Here is a 22,956-nt window from a genome sequence, read left to right as displayed (position 1 = left end):
TACAGATACCTGTGAACAGAAATTTCATTTTTTTATTCACCTGTTTATCGTGTATCCCATCGTTTTCGTTAAATAATTATTAATTGAAAAACCGGTACGTGTCTATGAACCTTAAAACACACGTGTCTGTGAGTCTATGAAATTTCTCTCGTGTTCCATCAAATGTATAATCTCAAGTATCATCGTATCTCTTATAAACTTCTTACGACACGAAATCGACAAAGTACTCAAAAATTCAAGGGTACAACGAGGACAAAGAGTCGCACGACGGAGTCGGAAGTCGCTGACGATACTTTCCTTTCCCCAACTGGGACCTCCGGAATCCGGTTGAATGGTTTGTAACCGTGCGTACGGAATTCTCGCCATAAATCAGATGTTGGAACGAAACGAAAGAAATGCGGCACACCGTTGTTCGTAGTCCCCGCTGGCCTGTGTAACATTTCGCGGGTCGCTGGTGTTGCCAGTATTTCGTGGCAGTGTTCACCCCGTCGAGCTCTTTCGCGATCCAGAAGCCCCATGGAAACGAGCACTCACCGGGTCCAGGGACCACCTCGCGACTACAAATTGCATTGTTCGCTCGTGTTAGCGCTCACGGTCAAGATATTCGATGGTATTCTTGCTCACTTCCTTTGCGTGCCTGCGTTCTTGGCACGCTCAATCACTGCCGAGTTAATCGAAAGCCTTATACATTTACATCTTCCAACATCTGATACTTTCTTTCGCGTAGAATCTTGAAAATTCTTAGATTCAAAGTTTCGGATCATGGTATCGGAACTCGACTTATTTGAACTCGTTAGGAGACAAGGAGTTCGTGTAGTCCAAGTTCACCGATTCTGCTCGTTTAAAATCCATTGTACCATCAAAACCGTCTACCTTAAAAATCCTACAAAATTCCATTCTTATGCATTCGGGAAGCAACAAATAACTTTCTATTTAAATTGCTCGACTATCGAAGCATTACAGAATCGTCGGTAAATTTCAAACTACGAATCTGCCGGCAGATGTCTGCTTCGAAAGATTGTTCTTTTTTCTGCCTGGGGAGTCCTTAAAATTGCCTCGGACAATTTACAACGCGTCTTGTGTCTCGGTTCAAGCGGCTATCTCACCAGGGTCAATGGTGAAAACAGCTCTAAAGTCGTCCAACTGTCGTTTCATATACCTAGTCTCGCGTTCTTAAACGTTCTGCGGTCTCAATCGGTCGGAAAGGAGCTCCGTGACGCAGGGCGAACGAGAGAGCCGAGCACGGAGGTCGAGCAATAAGGAACAGAACGGTTTTGCGGTTCTCTCCCGCGGGGACTCTATTCTCCTTGTCCCCTGCGTACGTACGTACGTAGCCTGGCCGACCATCGTCAAGAAATATGATGATTGCAGGCTGCTACCATTTACAGTAGTGCGGTTTTGTCCCGTACCAGTGCGTTCCCCTCTTTCGACCGTACGTTTTCGCGTGTGCTCGTTGTTCTCGCGAGCCACGACTCTTTCACGATTCCAAGCGACTCTAAACTAACGCGCTTTTTCCACGAGTAATCGTCTTGCGCTTCGTTGCCGCGCCAGATCGTATCGTCGCGCGAACCTCGTTCCTCGAGGATGTCTTAATCTTTCCGCGATCTCGCATATTATTGTCTTTGAAATCATTTGGCAACTCGAACTTCGTACGTAATTTTAATTGCGTAGGAATCGAACGATTAATTTCAACGGAGTGGATCTGGCTCCTGCGTAGTTCGGTCATCGCGGAAAGAGAGAGTCGGGGGCTCGTTATTTTAACGAAAAAGAATTCCGACTATCGTCGTAAGATTCTAAGAAGAATACTCCGAAGAGCCGTTTAAAATAAAAATAGAAGAGAGTAGGATCGACGGTGTACGGGATCGTCATCGAAGATCCATTTCGGTGATCGCGGCGGACAGAGTCACCGGCGCGCTGGTTTTCGTAAGCGATAAATCATCACGCGCCTCCACGGTGCTCGCACAATGCCGTACTAATCTTCCATCACGCACGCACGATATAACTACGCCCGCATGGCGTCTCGTGATTTACCATCCTGCGGCTAACCTCCATTATGTATGGCGCACGGTGGAAACTGTTGAGAATACCGTGCACCTTGCGCTCGGATAGTTACGTAGAGCCCGCGTCTCGAAAGTACGCCGGCGTGCATCGATTTTCAAGTTCCTGCTCACCGACACGGAACCTATTCGATCATCGTGATTCTCCCTTACACAACGTTATTTTCCTTTCGATAATAATTTTACGGAGGAACATTACCGTAAGTTTCAATTTTACCTTCTTCTATGACTCTATCTTATTCTTTCGTAGTTTTTATCTACTCGCAAGTATCGATGTATACGAGCTCTATTTCTTATTTTCCTTTCTTTTAATCCATTTATTTAATATACTTTTTAGGTATCTACGTATTAAAAGTCGGGTCGTACGTTAATGCTTACAAGCAGATTAATTTGGCGCGAACGTTAGTAGTATCTCGTCTCCATCTTTTTTACCAAACGTCCTTCTAGAACGTTAAAGATCCTTCTTATCATCAAAGCGAGCTTGGGCCATAAAGTTCAAAGACTATACCGGGGCTAAGAAATACGATTTATCAACTCTTTTAAGCAATAACCGTACTGCTACTTCCAAGAAGTTCCATATACATAGCAAGTAAATAACCCATCGTTAACAGGATACACAAACTAGCGCAACCGTAATTCTCCCCGGATTTAATTGAACCAGTGCTCATTGCAGACTTATATCCTCGTTAACATCGATCCGGCATTGGCCATCTATCGGCGAATATCTGTCACTGGATATCTGCCTCCAGTAATAGAATTCCGTATTGGCCGGCATTTATCCTGGCTTATTCGCCGCCTAACATTTAAGATTTTCTCTGGGTTCTGGCGGTCGGCGATCGGCAACGACCACCATCCTCGTTACGATATTCTCGTTCTAATGTCCGTTGACATTACAACGTCCTCGGAGATTCTTTATCGGCGACCCGAGAGAGCCACGGCGCAGGAAAACCGCCGCGCGGCGGAACAAGCGGCCGAGATGATAGAGAAAGAGAAAGAGAAGAAGGAAGAAAAACGCGCATGGATGCATCGGGCCAGAGAATCGAGACAGAGAGAAAGAGCCCCGAAGAAATAAGGAGATAACGATATTTGCGCGCACATAACTCGCGTCCGATAGGAATAGGTCGTCGTCGTTGTCGTTGTCGTCGTCGTCGTTGTCGTTAGGTAGCTTGGCGCGTTTCAAAGAATGGAGCAATAAAGGGGTTTACCGTATATGCGGACGATCGCGAGTACCTACGAGCAACGTACGATCGCTGGATTACAATAATTAAGTGTACACATCGCATCGCGATAAAATTTCATGGCTCGGAAGCCGCGCGCGGAGCTAATTCGCGGGAATTCGCCTTCTGAACAACTGTTCCCTTTGCGGAGGAATCCCTTTCTTCGTTGGACGATTAAACGCTTCATCGATGCTAAACTACTCGAGAAAAGAGTCTCTAGAAGTTTGGATGTGCGGTCGAGGATAAATATAGGCGATATAAGTAGGGCAAATAGGTTTGTAAAAGATATCGACAAAGTCTAGTTAAATAGGGCTTGTTTACGCGAAAATGTAAAAATATTCGTTTCAATTATTTATTGAACGATCTAGTTCGATCAGATCTCGTTAATATCTACGTTCGCTTGTTTTTGTCCTCGAAGGTATTCGAACGTAATAGAAAACGCTTTGAAGCTTTCATTAGCACCGTAACGAGGCGCGACTATCACGATTATAACGATAAAATCTGAAGACAATATTAGCGAATATTATTAGTAAATTATTATTAGGGGGCTCGGTTAAGTATTTCTCAAACAATCCGTCAAATATGCCGTAAGTTAGCGCTGTCATATTACAACGGTTGTAATCGAGGTTATGGTCCTAATTATCCTAAAGATCCGTACTATCCTAATACTCATTGTCGGTCACACTCCAAGAGCGGATTAAAGACTAAGTAAAACGAACGAAGCGTATATTTGTGTTTTAACGCGGACTTTACCTTCAGATTAGAAGATCGTGGATAACCAAGTACAAATTATGTATAATATTTCAACGTCTTACATCCGACTCACCTTCGGGTGATAAATATCTAATGCTAACACGCGTAGCCCCGGAAAAATCGTTAGGTAAGGGATCAATTATACCTACTTTATCTAATTATGAAATTGGAGTTGTAATGCTCAGAGTGCTAACATCAAGCAGGCTAAGATATTCTTCACTTTCCTCTAATGGGAGTAGATTCGTGCATTACTCACTAACTATACCTGCCAAGTATTTTCTAATAGCATCCATTCCACGGAAATTTGTTACGCAACACGAGACGCAAACAGTTAACGCGCTAATAAGAAGAAGATACGAATATTTAGGAAATCTTTCACCAGAAAATAAAACTTCGTCCGACCAATTTGTTAAATGAAGATATTAAACCAGTAAGTTTAAGTGAAATTAGGAATTTCTTACGATACGGCGTTATTTCTGGAAATGTGCTGCCTATTCTTCCGGAGAACAAACTATTCGCTTCCAATTGTTATGGGATACTCCGAAAAAAAAGACGAATAGCCAAGCGTATCATCTTATCGGACTTCCGTAACCGTGGAAACTCTATGGGACAGCGTGACGGAGAGCAAAGTCGGATCTCGACAGTGGTGAAAAAGAAAGAGAGCATAGCAGGTTGTATCTTTGGGAAAGATAAGGGAATTTACGCGTACATAACTCGCGAGGCCGATAGGGATAGGTCGTCGTTGTCGTTAGTAGGTTGCCAGAGAGGTATGGAGCAATAAAAGGAGGACGAGAGAGCAGCGTCGACTCGCCAGCGGCTTTTTACGACCGATTTTCACGGAGTAACGGTCGTACGATTGAGAATTACGCCGTAGCGATCTCGGTGCTAATAGCGTACAAATCGAGCGGCTGCTATTATTCACTCGGCCCCTCGCGCGTCCGTATATGTATCGCTTGGCGCTCGCGAACGGTTCTCGTCGCCTTGTAGAAAGATTTGCGAGCAGTTCAGGCTCGTCTACCGATTCTAACGATTCTTTATAGCGCATACACTGCCGTTTATAAATATCGAAACAGTTTCGGTAAACGGACAGACTTGTACCAACGATATTTAAACGAACAGCGAACAATTGACGATTACGGAAGAAAGGAGATTAGATACACGACGATATATACTTTTTGTTTGAAGCGCGACGATCAGCTAGCTTCGTGTTACTAAAATTGTCTTTAACTACGGACGAAAAAATATCTTCGAATCGAATATCTTTACGCTTGCGTTAAGGCACGCCCTCTTCACCGCTAAATAACGTTGAAATTAAACGATTGGTAAAATTGCACCGATCATCTTTTCGTTTGAGAATCTTCGATTAGAAGCAACGATGCCCTACCTTTTTATGGAAACGGAAAACCGTAAATTTCAGTTAGTTACTGAGAAAAAGGTTTCGTAATTTCTAGCACAACTTTCGACTCGAGGTCGATGTTTCGATTCTTTTCGAAAATATACGTGTTTAATATACCGAAGTCAAATTCAAAGTCAGTTTATATCGATATACGAACGTAAAGACTCAGACCAGTCCAGAAATTGAGTAGAAACTCGTAGAGTGGCTCGAACCGACTTACAATCAAAATCTCCTCGTGGCTATAAATTATCGATGAAAAAGGAATATCGCAACAAGAAGACGCATCGACTCGTTTGTCCATGGATTTTCAAATGGAAATTGAGTCCGCGATCGATCGAGTCCTCTCACGTATGATCGATCTTTCTCCTTCCTCGCTTTATCGTTCGAGTAATAGAGGAATACCGTAAATATGGAAAATAATGTTAACGGCAGTCCCTACGCGACGGCTAAATTATGATCGTCTAATCGAAGCACGCGAGTATCTCGTAGTTTACGAAGATTCGTCGTACATGGTAGTTCTCGAACGCGAGAATTAATCGGTTTTTGCGCGATCATAGGCAGAATAGTGCATCCGGGTTTCTAGTGAAATTAAGATTGAGTGACAAGTGCTTGAGAGAGTCAGCTGATTGAGCGATCCCAGCGGAAATGATGGGAACTTATGATCGACGGCGTTGGGTTTATCGAGAATTAAAGATGATACCGAAACGAGGATTATTAGGTTTTCTTTCGCTTAGAGTTATTCAATGATTTATACGAAGGCTCGGAAAAGATTTCTTAATGGAAAAGGTGCTTTTGGAATCAAACTCGTGCGATTAATCGTAACTAACGCGATACTTTTGCATTCTTTCGTGATCAATCGTAATAATATAATAAACAAATAACTTCGATTTCCATTCTTCGTCGTTTGGATTCGTTTTCCGTCTTTACATAATGTTACGTTGTACTAAGAAATTATGCATCCTAACCGCGCAAACAACAAATGGAAGTAACGTATAAGTCAATTAACAACGTAATTTAATCGATATAACTTTAAACTATTATTGAATTTTCTTCGCATGTTAGAAGATCATCAGAAAGTATAAAGAACAAAAAGCAATCATTTACGTGAATCTAATTTGGTACTCTTATCGTTATCAATGGTCGAACAGGAGTTGTTCCCTCGAACGAGCAATAATCCTTAACTTATCGTCTTCTAAACATCCCTGCACCCATCTATCATCCACTCTCGCAATTACTCGATTCGTCGAATAAAAAATCACAGCGGAAATTCGCCTCGTTCAAACTCACAAACGCAAGTACCATCGCACCCTGCGCGGGCAGCAATTTACGGCTAACGAACCGGCGATATCCATCCCCTCTCGTAATTCATATCCACGATGTCCGTCGGTTGTCGCTCGTGGCTGTTATTACGCGCATTAACGATGCGCGTGCACGCGCGTTGGACCACGGCTCTGACGAAATACGCGGACGTCGCATGAAGACGTAAACGGATGAAATAATGGTGTGACATAACCGGCGGGCGTGTGCAGCCTGATCCCACGGTTAATTCACTGACTTGGCCAGCTCTAATGACGCAATTGAGCGAAAGGAACGGCACGTCTTTCCGCTCTCTCTCTCTCTCTCCCTCTCTCGTCCTGGGTTTCGTTTTGATTTCATTAATGGATCGGGTGCGCACTAATGCGACTTTGTTTGCCGAGCACTCGGCACGCATTAAGAGGAGCTGCGCTGCGCTGGACACACGCGTCGTTTCGCGCTTCGCCATCGCACAAGATCGTCTTTTCCTTCGCTTTTCTTCTCTTTTTCTCCCTTGTTTTACCGAGAGAATTCTTTTTTTAGGAGAGAAATCCTCTGCTCTTTGCGACGACCCGTTTTTTACAATTATGTGTTTCCTGCTTTCGTCGAGGACTTGCGCGGTATTTGATCGCATCTCCGCGTGCAATTTGATCTAAAGATTTCCTGAAAGTTCCTCCGAGTTGTTATGGAAGTACCGTTATCTTATAATTACCGCCTTTTATATGGTTTTTGTATGCTTTAACCTTTGCAGAATTTTTCTTTCGATCCGCAGGAGAAACCTTTTTCGCCCGATCATCGACCGAAACGGATACGTATGTACCAGAACGTACTTTCTGGTTACCATATAATGCGTTGAAAGGATTAATTTTACCGAAATTGGATACATCTGGTTAAAAGATAACACGTGACAGTACAATATGCAACCTCGAGCGTGAAAGGATTAAGATATTATGCTTGTCGGTTAATTTCGAAGCTTGACGAATTTATGTTTTCACGCCAATTTTCTTATTTCTAGCTTTTCGCCACAGGATTCGTATCTTCTGTTTTATTTCCTTGCCCCGTCGTTTCTTCCACTCAATTTTCTTCTTTGAAGCGTGTGTTCCTAACCAAACAATACCAGTCTTGCTTCTGCTTTGTAGCCTCTCCTCAGGCATCTTCCATAAGTCTCTCGGATCGTTTAGATTTTTCCTTCCTGCTTCTCCAAGATTCTCCCGTCTTTCCCCTTCCTCCCACCTTTTGCACGTCCACGTTAAAACTCTCTTCAACTCTTCGACATCGCCTTTACACCCTGAACATCCTTTCTTTCCTTCTCGAAGATTTCGTTTCCATCCCCTCGCTTTTCCATTCCTTACGATACCACGCGGTTTTCTTTCCTTATTGTTAATAGGCAAGTTGAAATACCAAGATAAAGAAAAAGTGGAAAGCGCGCGATCATATAGAACGCCCATAATATGTAAAGATATGTAAAATATTCGGAAACGTAATTATTTATACATATCGATTTTCGTAACATTGCCTTAATTCTAATCGGTCGCATGCAAAATACGCAGAAATACATACTAAAAGTCGGTGGTGTTTGTCGTTAATGTTAATTACATTCACAAAAGTATGAATTTGCACGAACATCTATGGACCTATCGACATTACCATCGGTATACCACAACAAAGTTCTTCCTCGATCTTTCATATGGCTCATCCACCTCTATCCTCGTCGTCCTCGTCGTCCTCGTCCTCTTCCTACCCTGTTCCACGGGATCACCTGACCACGCGGCGACCTAGCGAGGAATTAACACTTCCAGCAGCGTACCGAGCGCTCGGCTCGCTTGGTTTGCTTATGCTAATCGACGCGAGCGGTTTCGTGCCGTCTCGCCGCGTCGCCGACGCTTCAAATATATTAATTAACATCGTCATTAAGCCGGCTGGCCGCCAGTTACTGGGTCTACCTTCTGCATCTCTATCCTCTCGCCTAACCTCATCTCGATCCGTCTCTAGCAACGATCCCACGAAGATATACACCCAGAACCTCTCTTAAAACGCGCCACAAGCAAACCACGACTATTTGCCAATGTACAGCTTTATTTCATCGGTTGATTGCTAGAGAGGAACATTACAGGAGCCGACAGATGCTAAATTCGTACTTCATTCGCGAGGACGCGCTAGATCGACCGTTCGATTATGTTAATGGGATTAAGTAACGGGTTCATGGATCCCGTGACTTCGCTGTTCCTTCTTGTTTTTTACTTCTTCGCGTTGTAGAAGCTACGAGCTCAGGAAGCGAGTCAAGGACCAGATAATTGTCCGTTCGTGCGAACGAGAATCAATACGGCAAGGTAGTGTCGTTTGAATTTCAACAGCTTTGAATACGATCTTGCACTTTGCACGAAACCAACAAATTTGCTGCGCGTTACGTTATACGACGCGTATCACGATGGCCATCGGCGAGCCAGGTTTATAAGATTATCGTGGACCGACTAAAATTTTCAACAGCGCGAATGATTTCGATATCACTGCGAGAGAAAGTGTGCGAACACGATAAAATTCGTGCGCCAATCGACTTGTCAGAAATATGCTGACTCGAGTCACTCTACCTCACCCTACGCTGTTCTTCCTTTTTCCCCCTTTTTCTTCGCGTATTAGGAGCTGCCGAGCTTTGGAACGAAACGAAGGACCAGTCGACTCGTGCGAACCAGAGCTAACAGCGAAGAAAATTCCACGGAACGGTATCACACGGTGTGTAGCGGTAATTAACGATCGAGTTGCACTGCTTTGTCGCTAATCATTTTCACCGTGTACCGAAAGTCGTTCGCGTAGAGAAAATATGGCCTATCGGCCGAGGCCGTGCACCGCTCCTTAACTCGTTGTTCGATGCAATCGCTTCGACGATACACGATCGTCCTAATTAGGCGGTAATTAGATTCTGTTCGGTGATTCGAGAGCTCGTGCACCGCAACGTGGCATCTGGCCGTGGCGCGGTGCCCGGCCACCTTCTCGCGGAAGCGAGCGTACGCGCGAGGCAACGTTTCGCTCCGAACGAAATTTCTTAAGGCCTGTGACCCGGTTCCGTTCGAAATCAAAGGGGATAATTGGGTTAGGATCGGTGACACAGCCGTGATTTCGATCACGATCGAGCCAACCTGGCGATGTTGCGCTGATCGATTGCGCACGTGATCGGTTAATCGGTGTATCGTGATGAAGTACGGTATCTTTCGCGAATGGTTTTCTTTCCATCGAGTTAGAGGTGAAATTGAAGAGTGGATTAGGACAGTGTGGTAGGACTCGATTCGCCTAAATCCAATGCATTAGTTCGTACAATTAAAGTTCCTATAATAAGAATTCATTGCTTCGCAGCAGTTCGTTTAATACGAGCAAATAATAGAATTAAAGCGGGAAAATCGTTTAAAATTGTATGGAATTACACTGTATCTACTATAATATACTATATTTGATATATCAGCAACAGGTTATAAAAATTTGTTTATCCGCGTCGCATTCGCTCGGAAGAATTCACTCGTAGAGACAAATACGTAAAAGGAAAGGATCGCGCGAAATGGCAACGGGGGAGAAAAGGTGCGTTACCGATTCCACTGGAGGGACGGGGTTGTGAATTCCATAGGGCACGCCGGCGTAGACCGACTCCTGCACCTTCCAGCGTCGCTTTGTCCGGTGTTATTTACTGCGCGCAACTCTGACCGCGTAAATTATGGCGAGGCCGGCTTTCATAAATTCCGAGACGAGATATGGAGCGACAAATTCAAGTCGTTGGACCTGGCGCCCAGGTCGCGGACTCACACGCGCGAGCTCACGCGGTAGCGCGCACGTCTGCATCATCGAGCTACAGGACGTTTCACTAATTTCGTGACGAACTTGACAGAGATACGAGAAACGTTTTTAAAGTAATTCGTAAACTCGTATAGACGTTAAAAATTATTCTATGAAAATACGGATAACTGGATTCACTGCGTAACGTATAACACGCTACGTAACGCGGCGACAAATAAAAATGGATCCGCTGTTGTCGGGCAATTCGCGTCTCACTTTACTACTTTAAAAATTATTACTCTCGCTATCATTGTCGCGAATCTCCAGGTTTAAGTTTTCTATGTCGGTTCTAAAATTCACGCGATAAAACCTTGGCAAACCAAATTTTAAAGACGGTACCGTACGATCCAACCTAATTTCCTCCAAAATCGGCATTTATTTTCTATTAAACTTATTTTTTATTAAGCTTGAAAGCACACTTGATATTTTTATATACTTTGACCGAAAAATGTTCATTACACGGCAAATTTTAAGTAAAAATTGTGCACATTATGCGAATACGTGTACGCAAAAATTGCTCACAACTGTATCAATGAAACGATCTGTAGAACGCGGGAACCACGATGAGATGCAAGAGTTAGATTATCGTTTGTGTAGCGACTTCCTGCTGCGATAAACGCATTAGCGGCGCCCTCGAGTTCTTATCCCTGATATCGATCCTGTAAGCGAATCCTGAAAAAATCTCTTTACACTCTTACCGTATGTGGATCAAGCGTTGGTTCCGTGAAAAGGAAGCGCGATCGTCATACAGGAGAACCGAAGTATTTCAACGGGAAAGATGCGGGTCAAAATTTATAGGAAGCTTACGACGATAACAGGGATCCTCTGTTTGTACAGTGCCTTTGCATTTGACCGACACGACGTTTTATTTATTGGGGTATTTTGTTCCTTCGTCGCCGAACAGATGTCTAACCCATTCCTTAATGACCTCTCGTTATACCGACCGACTATTATAATATAACAATTATCGTGAATCGGTGAAAATTTATGCGATGATAATTTCCTAAAATTTATTACTTAGTCTTCAGCGTTTGATATCTATATATTTCGCTCCGATGGGCTTGCTTTATCGAAATTTTACCGAAGGGAAAAGTTTTAGATTTTAAGTAGGAAAAATCCGTAACATTGTGGAGAAGAAGAAGGAACGAAGAAGGAAGAAACGGTGTTACGCAGAGAAAAGGAAGAAGAGGAGAGAGACGGTGATCCCGAACGACGTCGAGGAGAGAACACCACGGAGATCCCAATCTTGCGTGGAGGCCTCTCGAGTAGTGAGTAAAAGGTGGCTAACATCTCGAACATCGTCCCTGTAATCTAATGAGCACCTGCTAGGAGCGCCGCCTACGCTTTGTATATAGACGAACACTTCTATGCACAGCATCGCGTACGTGCTCCTCAGGGCCGTAGTTTCGTCCCACACGAATCTCTTTTTTCCATGACTTCTCAACAAATTTCCATCGGCTTTATTTTCTATCGCTAGTCAGGTAGTTTCAAACGATCGTAAATCGCTAACTTTCCTCGAATTCCTCGCTGGGAAGAATATCGTTATTTTAATAAAAATAGCTAATAAAGACGATAAAGATCCTGGTGATCCGTTAGACTCGAATTAGACACCTGAAGTTCAACGGCGAACAGCGTGTTACAACTCGATAAGCCGAAGAAGAACACGCGAACGCGCAAAGTCAAGTAACGCTGACGCAATCGGTGACAAAAATTCGCAGAGTAGCCAGCAAAGACAACGAAAGACGAGTAGCAAACTGTGAAAAGATCGCAGTCCCTTCTACCGCGTCGGCTCGAGACCAAACGGTATATTATAACGCTTCGATCGATATCCAAGAAGAAGGAAACGCGGAATCGTTAGGTCCGTGTCTCTAGCATCCCCCTCGATTTGATCGTGGAGCCGCGGGACCGATAGAGCACGAGCTGCGAGGCGAAGACGAAGAAGGTAGCCGGCGTATCGGATATCAACGGCAAGGAAGACAAATAGCGAGACGCAGCGAGAACGTTCTCTTTGCGAGGCCATCCACCGCAGGGCCGTATATCCTCGCGCGAGATCTCGAACTCCTGACGGATGGCTTCCACTGGCGTAGACACGGCGGAGGGAATATCGGTGTCCGGGATAGAGGGCAACGTAAGCAGAAGAAGCAGGAGAAGAAGAAGAAGGAGAGGAGTAATAAAAGAGAGAGAGAGAGAAGGGAGAAGAGAAGCAGAGAGAGCAGCCGGTGTCGCGCGACGGCCCTGTGCCTTCTCGCCGTCAAACAAACGGCGAACGCACGGTCCAACACCCGCGGATGCGTATGTACTAGCCAGAGACGTCCGCTTGGACCCCGGGTAGAGGGGCACGGCTATATGTTATGAGGGTACAGGTGCCGGTTTATCCTCCTTCTTCACCATTCCGCTTCCACCTCCAGCTGAAAAGGCTCCTTGTCCCTCCCTGCGGCGCGTTCTCTCGGCGTTGTCTACGGCCACGCTGCGGCTGCTGCCTCTCCTCTTCATTTTTTTCCTTCTTTCTCTCCTCTCTTTCTCATCCTTCGCATCTCCCTCTGTGTTTCTCTTTCGTACAACCGCTCTTCTGCCCCTCCGCGCGCGCAACCACGGCTCTTTTCTTCGTGCCCTCGAGACTCACCGTCGTGTTGTGCTCGTAGTGACGTCGTCGAAGTCCGTGAGACGGTCGACTATGCCGCAGAATCCCGTTCGTATGCGTGAGGTCGCCACGAGTGCGGGTGAAAGTCTACCGCGGGTCACCAGCCGCCTCTATCCCGCCTCTCCGCTACACGGGTGCACCTATATCGCGCGCGATGGTCAACTCATGGACCGCGGACTATAGAGGCCGTTTGCCTTCTTCCCTCCGCGTGAAAATGCCGGGCTACCATCCACGCAACCACGCCGAGACCGTATCTCGATATCTCGTTTGGGATTCGAAAGATAGCTTGGCGCCGATAAAACCGATCTACCGGCTCGCGACCGCTTCCTACTCGATCGTGGACCGGCCCACAACCTTCTTTTCACGCCTAATACGCGCTGGTCGTTACGGTTCAAACGCTCCGCGGGTCTCCGTTTTTCGGAGAAGGTGCATTTATTTAGTGAGTTAGAGATCGGAGATCTGGCTGAAAAATAGGATAACTCCAGAGCGGACAAAGCGCATGAATCGTAGCAAGCGAATTTTGTATCGAGTGAAGTACTCCGACATCCAAGTGTACCAGTTTCGAGGACGTCGTTTCGATTTCAACGTCTCCATCAATTTCTCTATTCTTTGTTCTATGTCGTCATTTCGAGTTGCAATCGAGCAGCTGGTTCGCAGAAATTGCGCGTCAGCCGCTGGTAAACAGCTATCCGGCGATAGTTCGGCCGGTGAAAGCGTCGGGTGTAACATTGTCGCGAGGCGTCGGTCGCGGGGTTAGGCGATACGCGCGATTTCGCCTCATCTTGGGTCGCGCGAAACTCTTCGAGATCAGGTGGGGGTCCCTGGCTTCCCCGGGGAAGGGGGCATGTGTTAGTTAACTGGACGCGCGCCATTCCCCGACACCAAATCCACGCTCCGGGATGTCGCTCTTAAGCCGCGACCTCGCTCGATTCCGCTTTTACCTGCCGCTGACTCGGAGGACCAACTCGATACGAATATATCCTTGATCGAATTCACGTTCGTCTCGTTTTAAGACCTTTCGAGCTCCGCTAAATATATCGGAGTCAGAGAATGGACAAAGCTGGAAGAGAAGCGGGCAGATTGTTCTCTGACGAGAGTGAAACGATCTGTATGGAGGCTAAAGATATCGCGCTTATATCTTTTCCAACAGAATTATAGAAACGAAACCGAGATAGAGATTCGCGTTGCTTCATAAATGTTACAATATGCATACTTTACTTCGATTATTTTACATGTTGCGTACACTTTTGCATAAATTTCCGCAGCTTGGTTATAATAGTTAAATAATTATGCAGATTTCATTTATGGAAGAGTTAAGTAGCTTTGGAGATGGCCAAATTTCATCGCGTGGAGATGCAGATTTGACTTACATAAAAAAATGAACTAGAACTGGTCGTAGCTGAGTTTTATGATATGTAAATGCAAATACGTCGTATACATATATTAGGTATGTAGATTGGATCTGTGCAAGAACGAAGTAGAATCGCAGATGGATAAATTTGATATGGAGATGCGCGATACGTTACGTAGATTCTCACTTATGAAAGAGTGAAATAAACGGAGTTGTAGACGGATAAATTTTCGGATATGGAGATGCGTGTCGTGTACTATCTGCATTCGATTTATAAAAAAAAAAATGAAGTAGAATCGGAGACGAACATTTTGGAGTACATTTGGACGCGCACGAATTCGACTAAAGGTTACACCGTCTGTTTGCCAAAATCAAAAAGCATACGTTTCAACAATTTCGTGAATCGGTTGCCGGGGAAAAACTAAAGAATTCGTCCAAATACGGATACTCTGTGAAATCAAGAATCGCGCTCTTCGACAATTTCGTGAATGAATAACCGCGAAAGAACGAAAGATTAACCAGCGATATCTTCCGCGAGATTTAGATGAAACTCGATTTTTATCGCGAAGAGAGTAACAGAACCGTTACTCGAAGCGTACACGTTCAGCTAATGAACGTATACTGATAAGTTAGAGGAAAAGAACAGGAAGTCGCGAGCGTAGCGATAGTTACTGCGGCGAGGTAAAGTTACGAACGGACGATTTCTAACGCGTGCCAAGAGCCATTCGCGGAACTAAGACGGCGTTTTCACGGAGCGATGCGACCTGGTCTCGCGTAACTCGCTTCATTTGCCGCTAGTCACGTGTCTGCTTGACAAAGTACCGGCTTGTAATTCGCCTTAGGTTCGTGGCTGCCCTCTAGAGGCTGTGTATTCCTGTCCGCGAGCCTGCAACAAACACTACACTATTTCGAGTGTCGATAAATCGCGTCGAAGTATGCGGGTCTAACTAAAGTCTCTTGAGTTGCTTAGGATGTTTAATATAAACTGATGTACATTTATACAGGTGCAATTCGATCCCAGGATACGACAACTTCTACCAGTCTTATTATTTTTAGCTTTCTGCAATAGTCTCGCACTTTTCTAGGTTCAGTTTCTTCCATATGCGACGTTGTTAAGTGGAATTTATCTTCTTTCGTCTCGATCGAAAATTACGTCTTCTTCGTTTTCTACAAAGTTGGACATCGAGTAATTAGCAACGAAACGATAAATTTTTCAAATCGATATACACGAAACTTCGTGGCAATAACACGAAGTAAAAGATGGAGTCTACCCAATTTTTCGATTCTAAGACGTACGACAAGTCGCCACGCTGTTTTGAATCTACGAAAATCTTACATTTCTTAAGGAACGGTTCTCTTGGCGTACGTTTTTAATTATCAGCGAAGCGTTGATCGAGCAACACCGCGGATGACAAGATCAACAACTCGGTCACGAGCAGCGGAACAGCGTAATTTATAAGTCGGATCGGTAAGCGTCCCGAGGTAATTACCGTCGAGCTTCTCGACCCGTTCGAACTTAAAGTCACCGACGACCTGCCGCGGTAGAGAATCCAATCGCGTAGAAGGTGGAAGAGCAACGAAGACGAAAGAGAGAGAGAAGGTTGAGCAAAGAGGGCGAGGAGATCGGAGGAGGTGGTAGGTTCTCCTGATTTATGCCATGCGCTTTATGAGCGGCGCGCTTCTTGCGCGGCCGCGGCGTAAATTTTGTCCGTTGTTGCGAATCGCCGCGCGGATGCAGGAAATACGTAGCGAGGAGGAGACACGAGGAGAAGAAATCGAGACCTCGCCGAGCCGGGGCCCTCCTAACCCGGCCGTTCAGACTTTCTTTTTAAACAACGACCCCGCTCGCTTTCCCCGGAACGATTTTCAATGTACCGGTATCTAACAGTCGACGATCCAGAGACATTTATGGACCTTACTCGATACATCCGACGATGTTCTACTTCTTGATTTATTTACCAACGTGATCGACTCTTCGATCTTCGAAGAGAGCTGTAGAATTGTTCGCAGGAGAATCGTATTTCTTCGATCCTTAATGGGATTCGTTAAAAGAGAGTTTGACGCACAAATATTATTTTCTGCGGAGAATTTACCAATACTTTGGCACATTCGTCAGAATCTGGGAGAAGGTACGAAATTGACCTTGGTTAGTTTTCTACTGAAAACTCGATTCGCCTACAGCGAAACGTACAAACTTTCCATTTCTTATTACAATTTTCCTGATTTCACTCGTATCTTCGTTTCACGAGATAAATTTGCACAGTTTCGCGCATCTCAACGAATGCCGCAACGACTGCGTTGCGTCGCTTAAACAAGCTGCCTTCTTATCTTATCTATATCATATCTTATTCTAAATTACGTAATAGATTTTCAAATTCGAAACATATAATTGTTCGTGTGCCATCGTAACGATTATAAGTGTTAGTAGCCAGGACGTTTCAGCCGTACGACGCGACGTACGGGTTCAATAGTGAAAGGATTAATACCAGGTAATAAAATATCTATTCAAACGCGGAGATACAGACGCAAACAAACATGAAACGTAATCTCGCGAGATTGAATTCTATCAAGGGCTCTGGCGGCGCTGCTTTTTCCGCAGCTTTCAGGTATGTTGATTGCGAGCAGCGATGCGCGCCTCGGCGCATAGGTGCTCCGGTCGCATAGCTGCGCCGCGCCGACTGCAACTATGCGCCGTGCGCCGCGCGCCGCTATAATACCGTGTCGTTGAGCGACATCGGTTAAACGATGCTCCCGAGCGTGCAGCCGCGGATCGCGCGCCGCCCCGAGCCGAACAGATAACCGACGGACACGTGGGAAAATTACCGTGGCCGGTCTCCGCCGATTCCTCGATCCTTTACGCGGCCCATTGTGACTTCAGCATTTACATACCGCTATTGATTTATTCCGGTGCTGTCCGAGCGCACGCACCGAGAGCGCAGCTTCTATAAAGAGAACGACGAACCCGCCGTGAGAATCGACTATTCGTCAACTTTCGTGCGTTTATTAGATTTTGTCTATTTACATCGCCGAGCTGAATCGAGCGTCTACGCCAATTGTACGATGGGACTTTTCTTTCGGCGAGGTAAAGTCGTTTCGGCACGTCTCTTACATCTTGTCCGCATTATCGAATAGAGTCGAGTTTGAACTCAGACTTTCTAGCGGCGATTTTTCTTCGTTCTTCTATCGCGTCGTTCCTTCTTTCGCGTCCTAAGGCACTTTAATCGACGTTACTTTTTTCTTTTCCATAGTATGAACGCTTCCACGAACAGCAACGTCATTGCAATCAATCAAAACGGAATCGCAATTAAGGAGACTCCCGAAAGGAACGACCTGCATAATTAACGACCGACGATTTCCTCCGTGACTTTACGATCGAATTTCACTTTCTTTTACGGCACCGCGCCGATGTCGCTTCTAAATCTTCTTTGAACAACGTAACTTTAAAACAGAATCCCAATAGGCGAGAAAAGATTCTAAATAAATCCGTGACTTTCTAAAGGGAATTTATATTCGTAAAAATGAAATTCGATTAAGTTATATACGACAATTGTAATTACCGATCGATTCAATTCCGCGATAAAAGCAGACAAATTGAATAAAAGTCGTTCCTTTTCTAGAAGAAGTAGTAATTCTTCCGCGGAAGACGTAGATTTATAACGATAGTCGATCATCGGCTACGTATATCCATTAAAAGCCTGAGTTAGAACGCCGTGAAAACAATAAAAAATTTTATACAATAGGAATTCACGTTCGGAGAAGTAGATTCGGTCAACGAGACTCGGACAAACGGGCGTTACTTGAAATTTCCTTGTAAAATTAATTTTCGTTCATTGTAATATTTGTTAATTTAAGTTACGTAAAATTTCTAAACGTAACTCTCGAAGAAAGATCCGTCACTACAGAAACAAGTATAAAACAGAAGCTGTTACATACTGTTACAGCGAATACAGCGCCAACTTCAAGAATAACTTGTTCGCCTTTCCAAGAAAAATAACATCAAACAAATCAATCGAACGACTCCAACATCATCAAACACAGCTCAACTACGATATATCTCTCCTCGTCCACCTACCCACAATCCCATCATACTCAACGTAACAGTTATCTCTTTCAAGACAACTCGAACGTCCTACCACTGGTACATGGAAAACTTCTCAAGCTCGGAGCTTCTGACTCGACAAACCTAGGCTGGCACTCATCATCATTCGTCTCCCACATCGTGTTACGCACCTCCGTGCTCGATTACGAAACGACGATGAGCAGCCTCTTCGTCGAATCTCATCTTCGGACTGAAACAATCTCGCGGAAGCCAATCATTACTCTCGACGCAACCAGAAGCGGGTTCGTTGGTGTCTTTACGATCGTCGCGACGCGAAACGTCGTCCTTCTCGCCGTTTGCTTCGTCGTATACGCCAAGTGTGTCGTCCTATTGCTTCTCCATCTTCCTTGCTCTTCTTCTTCGTCTATGTTTCTTGTTCGTTTGGTCTGCGGCGATCGCGATGAATGGTAGACCGTTTTCTCCAGCTGCTTTACGATCGAATTCCATTCTCTTCTTTCACGCGCGACCAGGGGAAGCCTGGAGCTGTCGTTCCTCTCGCGGTCAGAGAAGAAGACAAGGAGGACTGGAAGAAGACTCGGCTGGGTGGACACGTTGGGAGAGGCAGATATCGCGAAAACGAATGCTCAGAACGCTGGCGTGCGCTCGAAAAACTGGTCGCGCCACCTACATCAAAGCCGAGAGTGGTCAAAGGTCAGCTACTCGTAGCCAGTAGACGCGATTATTTTCATAGAACGTGTGCCAATGAAAACAGGGTTATTAATAAATCGACGTAATGGTAGTCGTTCGGGTTTTGACGTAGTGCGAGGAAGAAGAAGGGGAGGAGAGTTGGGAGAGGAGATTCTTAGTTGCGAGGTTTTATAAGGCCGGTGGGAGGAATAAATTAAAAATAAAATCAACAGAAGAAGGTCAGGCGTCGCGACATTGCATTAATAAATTGCGCGAACGTCCCGTTCGAGGCTCTTCGTTCGCGTCTCCTTTCGATAGTTGGCTTTCCGTCTGGTTACGTAGAATGATATCTTTTTCTGTTGTCAGACTCGATAAATATTAGGGGCTGTTGGTACGGCGTGGTAAACGCTTAATCGTAGCGCGTTTTAAATTTTGGATTAGACGGTGGTCAACAGAGATCGTTCGGAGTGGGCTTTGGCCGTGGCAGAGCCGTGTATTCGGTCGAGTAAGTCGAGAATTATGGACGCTACGAGCAGTGGGACTAAAATGCGTCGCTTCGTCGAATGTTGTTCAACGCAGACTTGATCATTTCAAGAATCACGAACTATCGTATATCCGTACGATGGAAAATGGTTTTAGATATTTTATCGTTGCTCGTCGTTGTCACTGCGTAATTATGGCCGATCGATAGGTTCGATTCTATCACAGGTAAAACGTCAGCAAGAATCAAGAGTTACTGTCCCCGGTGAAGCATAGAACCAGGAGAATTCGTAAGTTTCGCTATACGCTATATCGGAGGATTACACCGTCTCCGTTTCAGAAAAGCCCGAGCTCGACTTTTCGCGCGAAGGCAATTTTTCAAGCAGTGCCGTGCAGGGACCGTGGTACCTATGGGACGTGGAGGCCACTGGTCGTTTCTTTGGGAACGTGGTTCGGGGGCCGAAGGCGTACGGCGTGGAGCAGTATCCTGGATACACCGGCATCTAGATACTTCCTTGGCGAGCTTGAGTCCCATATCTGAGCGTAGATCGGAATTCAGGTACACGGTAGCACTACCTCGAGGCGCACAGCTCGTGAACACCACCTCCGTGGAGACTCCGGCCAATAGAGGGAAAGAGAAGGTATATTGCCGAGGGAGGAAGAGGGAAACTCGCGTAGGGGACGAAAAGGGAAAGACGGAGAGAGCACGCGAATAGCGTGGACGAGGATAGAGCGAATGGAAGCGAGAAGAAAAGAGAAGAGAAGAAAGGAGGGAGTCGGGAGAAGGGGAGAGAATGGGTGTGCGAGAGAACGGAGAGACTTCAGCCCCGGCGGCTCTCTCGAGGTCCGCGGTGATCTACCGTCCCGAGCCAAGCCCCTCATTAACGCCTTTGCTAAGAAATTACACGCAGTCGGTGGCAAACAAGAGCAAGAAGGTGTTGGCCGTGCTCGTTCGAATACACGAGACCTCTGCCGTTTTCTGCCCCTCGCCGATTCCCTCCCCTTCGCCGTTCCTTTCTTCTCTTATCCACCCGCGCCCTTCCACCTTCGCCTCCCCATTTATTCTATCTCCGTCTCCCTCTTTACACGTCGTAAACCGTGCGAACCTCCGCAGCCAATTCGATCGAGATTCTGGTCCAGATAGCGAACGCGCTCCTCTCGCGAGCCTTCCACTTTAAACGCTACTTCCGGCCGATCTGTGAGAGTCAGAAGCGGTTAGGGTGTGTGGTGTGATCGTGGTTTTCAACCGATCCGAAGCTCTTTCGTGAGATGCTTCTTTAAATCGTTGAAATTATCTTGCGTACGAGAGTATAATACGAACCACTTGAAGTAAAATGTGAAGTATTTGAAGTACGATGTAAGAACAACAAGTTAGAGTAATACGAATATAAAATGGTTCAAACGAAATGTATATCACAATCATGCTTTCAACCTAATAGTTGTATAGGAATGAGTTCTGTATAGCACAGTTGACTGTCTTATGATTGACTTATCGAATCAACGAAACCAACGCAAACGTCTGCCATCGTGCGTAGCATTAACTGTAAATAATTTTTATAAATGCAACGCGATAATACGAAAATATTCCACTGCACACTCTAATATTTTCGAATCGATATCGCGATCCCAATACCTCGCGTCTCATCTTGATCTCGCGACACGCTTGCGTTCGTCCGCTCGTGAAACGATCTTAGCCATCCTGGATGCCCGACCGTCTCCTTCTCCTCCCGTTCCGCTTTGTTTCTTGTTCTTTCTGTGTTGCCCCGGCCCAGAAACATTCACCCACATCGGTCACTCGCGCGATCCGCCCGACGACATTCGACAGCGGGGGGTCGCGATGTTTCCCGTCAGTACGTCAGTCATTTCGATCGTAACACGCACCAGCTGGTCCGAGGGGAGCAGGAGCGCGCAGGAATTCGGCCGATCAGCCCGTGAAGCATCGCCGACGTCCGGCGAACGACGTCATCCGGGAACGGCTCTTCGATATCGATAAATGCAACGCGTCGGCTTGATCCGTTCGGATAAGGATCGAAGAGCAACGGTACCGACCAAATTACGCAAAAATTGGAGAATATCGGTTGGTTTGCAAGCTGGTTGACCATGCCCGTTTATTCTAACGTTGAAATTATTAAATTTGATAAAATGATTCGCCTTTGATTTTTTTATTTTTGCAAATAAACAATTGGAATGGTAAATTCCACAATACAAAGACGAAACACGTGTTTGTCGATTTTGCTAATAAGGAATTTCAATGTTCGCCACCTTGTGGATTCAGAAAGAAAATTGAACAACTGGCGATCGCTGCACGCAAATTCGCTGATATTAACTACAAAATTTCAAGTGTCGTTTACCTAATCCTTTTTACCCAAACCTCACGCTGTTCCTCCATTATTTTCGCATATTTCTTATAAAAATCTGTCTACTTAAAAATATTCACAAAATACTCTTCCGATTATGCAGGAATGACAAAACTAACGGCGGACCGAAGATGTCGAGAAGGCGGTAAGACGATTGGTGGCGGGTCCTCCTTGCGCCTCGCGATCCCGCGGGCACCTAGAGAAGTAAGAGAATGTGTTCCCGTGTCTGCCAGATGTCTAAATGTTGACAAGCCACGGCTCGCAGCTAATAGCCGTTTAATAAGATTACGTCTCTGGCTGAACGAACTTGACGTGACCGAAACACGTTCACCCCGGTTCGTTTGTGCTCTTACGGCCTCGTTTTATGGTCTCGCGGTACGCTCACACCTCGTGGGTACACACGCGTCCCATCGCGGCAAATATCGAGGCACGGCGATCGTGTCCATCCCGATACGACTCGAACACGCTTTTTCGCAGCGGATTCCAGTCCCTTCGATTGTGTCAACAACTTTCATCGTCTTTGACTAATCTCGCGGTTCGCGTCTACGTTCCCCTGTCATCTTGCGCGGTACTCAACGTCGGGACGCGGCAGAATGGTACGACTCTTTGACGAGGCCCGAGTGAAAACGTTGATTGGAAATAGACGTGGTTGGATTAAGCGACTATAGAGCGTGCAAGTTCTAACTGTCGGAATCGTTGCCTAATTTTTTCATTCGACGGCCACGATTGTGCGTAATTATCGGGAAAAATATTCCACAAATAGGATACGGAGATGGATACAATTTGAAGATAGAGAGAAGCATTCTACTCGATAATTTTACTCTTCGAATGACTCGAGAAGTCGAGAATCCCACTAGGGAACGGAG

Source organism: Bombus huntii, chromosome 6 (genome assembly GCF_024542735.1).
Source record: "Bombus huntii isolate Logan2020A chromosome 6, iyBomHunt1.1, whole genome shotgun sequence".
In the NCBI taxonomy this organism is placed as follows: domain Eukaryota; kingdom Metazoa; phylum Arthropoda; class Insecta; order Hymenoptera; family Apidae; genus Bombus; species Bombus huntii.
Note: the sequence above shows the minus strand (reverse complement) of the source record.